Source organism: Zingiber officinale, chromosome 8A (genome assembly GCF_018446385.1).
Source record: "Zingiber officinale cultivar Zhangliang chromosome 8A, Zo_v1.1, whole genome shotgun sequence".
In the NCBI taxonomy this organism is placed as follows: Eukaryota; Viridiplantae; Streptophyta; class Magnoliopsida; order Zingiberales; family Zingiberaceae; genus Zingiber; species Zingiber officinale.
This window is the reverse complement of record NC_056000.1, coordinates 103,371,244-103,374,583: the sequence shown is the minus strand read 5'-3', so window position 1 is coordinate 103,374,583 and position 3,340 is coordinate 103,371,244. Positions and strand designations below refer to the sequence as shown.

The 3,340-nt window shown below is 43.4% G+C and overlaps 1 long non-coding RNA gene across 1 annotated transcript; it reads left to right on the top strand.

The window, feature by feature from the left end:
* The first annotated feature begins 2,040 nt into the window (after positions 1 to 2,040).
* LOC122012300 lies at positions 2,041 to 3,076 on the top strand. The gene is made up of 3 exons (XR_006120178.1): positions 2,041 to 2,412; positions 2,482 to 2,704; positions 3,017 to 3,076. It is a non-coding gene; the product is annotated as an uncharacterized LOC122012300 (long non-coding RNA).
* The last annotated feature ends 264 nt before the right edge of the window (positions 3,077 to 3,340 follow it).

The following is a 3,340-nucleotide window of genomic DNA, read 5'->3' as shown; positions in this document are numbered from 1 at the left end:
CCACATATGTGGTATTTCCTGTGATGGAGCGTTGCTCTCACCCTGGAGGATTTATTCTTTGGTGATTTATGTTATTGATGATCAGATTTTTTTTTTTTGATTTATTATTGGAGATCTTATGGATAGGAATGACTGTGATACGGACATTATGTGTATTGGTTTTTGCCATATAGGCTTACAGTACCTTAGATATTTTCAGGGACTCGATGATCCCGGTATGTCGAGGATGTTTGGATAGGTGTCCATTATCTTTGTGGACGATGTTGTGATTTATTACGGATCCGAGGTGAGTCACGTACACTATCTTTGTATAGATCTAGAGATGATTCGATGAGAACATCTATATGTGATTATCAGTAGTGTTGGTTTGGATTGTCTTTTGTTATGATGTTTGGGACACACGGTCACCAGTAGGAGTGTATCGTGGTTCCACAGGAGATAGAGGTTGTTACCGTTGGGAGCAGCCGAAATCAGTGTAGGAGATCCGCAGTCTTTTGTGACTCGCAGGATATTACAGACCTTTCGTCGAGGGTTTCTTCCGCATAGCTATGCTACTTTCACGCGTGACCATGAAAGACGTGAAGTTTACTTGGACTAAGGATTGCAAGACCAGCTTCTAGGAGCTGAAGCGGAGACTAGTGTCGGCTTTGATTTTTGATTTTTACCTTCGGAAGAGGACGAATTTTGTCCTCTACACCGACGCGTCTATACAGGGTATAGGTGCTGTTCTGATGTAGCACGGTAGAGTATTCTCATATGCTTCTCGATAGTTGAGGGAGCCTGAGAAGAAAATACTCAGTTCATAATCTGGAGTTGGCTGCTATTATTTTTGTCCTGAAGATTTGGCGGCAGTACCTGTATGATATTACATTGAGATTCTCACTGACCATCGGAGTCTCAAATATCTGTTCACTCAGAAGGAACTTAATCTTCGACCGAGGAGATAGATGGAGTTCCTGAAGAATTATGATTGTACCATTAGCTATCACCTGGGAAAAACTAATGTGGTTACCGATGCACTTAGCTAGAGGTCCAAAGGGACTTTAGCTTGCCACCGAGTTGTAGTCACATATTTGATTCAGGATTTCTCTGAGTTAGACATTGAGGAGCAGAGACAGACAGAGCAGGGTATTCTTGTTACGATGGTTGCTCAGTTGTCGATCAGGAAGAGAATCCGAGAGACCCAGTTGTTGAGACCTTATAGAGCTCAACGTGAGGCAGAGTGGTCCATATTATCAGACAGAGGATGTCAGAGGCATAAGACTGCCAGAAGTGTTATGCTGACCGGAGTCGGAGACCTTTAGAGTTCTCCATTTGCGACCAGGTATTTCTGCGAGTTTCACCCACGAAAGGGGTGAAGAGATTTGGCCTCAGAGGTAAGCTAGCTCCGCGGTACATTGGCCCTTTCGAGATTTTGGAGAGGATCGGAGCAGTAGCTTACCGATTGGCACTACCACCGTCCCTGTCAGGCGTCCACGATGTATTCCACGTATCTATGCTGAGGAGATACGTACCTGATCCGACGCATGTGCTGGTTGATATTCCAGTTCCAGTTCAGCCTGACATTATTTATGAGGAGGTTCCGGTAAGAATTTTGGATCGGAAAGAGTGTAAGTTGTGGAACAAGACTATCCGGCTGGTTAAAGTCGGATGACAGCATCATTCAGACGAGGAGATTACTTGGGAGCTCGAGGATGCGATCCGAGCTCGATATCCCCATCTTTTTACTGGAGGTATGTGATTTATTTACCGTTCAGCATTTATACTCTATATCTGTTGTTAGTACTTGCTGATGGTAGATAACGAAATTTGGGGACCAAATTTTTATTAGTGGGGGAGAATGTAAAATACCAGAAAATAGGCGAATATTAATAAGGGAATTTTCTGGAATTTTAGGTCATTTTTTGGGAATTTTTCAGAGCTCGTATGGATGAGTTAACGGGGACAAGAACGGGGCCCGGGAAAGCCTGTTTAGGCTACCCCATTTAGGCGAGGAAAAGTTATTTATTTTCTTTTCCTTTTTATTTGTTTTTCTTTTCTCTTTTATTCCTCTCCCCGACGCCGAGCCGCACCCTCTCCTTGCCCTAACCGCCGGCCGCGGTGCTTTTCTCCTCTTCTCCCCTCTCCTTCGCCGAAGCCAGGCCGCCGACGACGAGAGCCACCCTAGCCGCCAGCCACCGAGACCCTCCTCTTCCTATCCTCTAGCCGAAGCGACACCACTGTTCTTCTTCTTCTTCTCTACCTAGCACCGGCCGTGATTTTTCTCTGCCGATGATGCCACCCGAGCCTTCCCGGCGAAGTTGCCACAGCCGACGGCGAGCCCTAGTTCTTCACCGTGCCTTAGTCCTCACCACCGGATCTTATTTTTTTCGCCATCAGAAGCCGGCAGAGACGAAGAAGTGTATCAAGATGGTAGGCATTATGTTTCATTTGATGGTTGAGATGTATGGGATCGATTCATATTTTTCCCTTGCTCACCAGCGACATTAGGTTGTTGAAGTAAATTGGTTGTGGAATTTTCTTCCGGCAGCAACCATCTGCGGTTGAGAATTGAACAGAGGAAGAATTCCAAGAGGTGAGGTTCTGTGCACTGGGGTATTCGGGTGGTGGACAACATGTTTGAACAGGGCAGAGAGGTAAATTCCAGTAGGGTTTCTTTGCCGGCAGCACTTCAACCAGTAACCCTATTGGCTGTGAACTTGAGGTATGATGTAGGAATCTTAATACATTTTGTAATTGATGAGGTCTATAAATTTAGAATGGAACATGTGGTTAATCATGTTTTAGATTCAGGTGTACTTGGATTTAGGTTTTTGGATTTCTATCTAATGGTTTGTTTAGAGGTAAGGTGTATAAATTTGTTCTGGTATCAGGTTCGTATTTGGAAGAGTTTAAGTTGATTTAGGTTTAGACCTAAATCAAATTTTATAGTGGAACGAATTAGGGTTCTGGTAAATAAGGAATTTTCTTTAGCTATGTGATATATATGTAGCTAAATTAAATGTGGTTATTACAGGACCTGGTCGCGAGACGAGTATCTCGATATCGGATTGGACCTTTCTATTTTCGGAGGCGGGTACTTTTGACTTATGTCATTTGATATGCTTAGTAATTAAATTAACAGGTTGCATTAATTGTGTTTCTTATCTGTTTCGGTTAATCACTACCCAGATCTTACATGCTTGCTTGATTGATTGGTTTTGCATCTCAGGTATATTTTACCTGTTTATACATGCTTATAGGGGTAGTGATATACCATGCTTTACCGTGTTCAGGACCTAGGTTTTATACCTTCTGTATACCTTTGGATTGTTTTGGATTCGTTGACCTATGATGCATT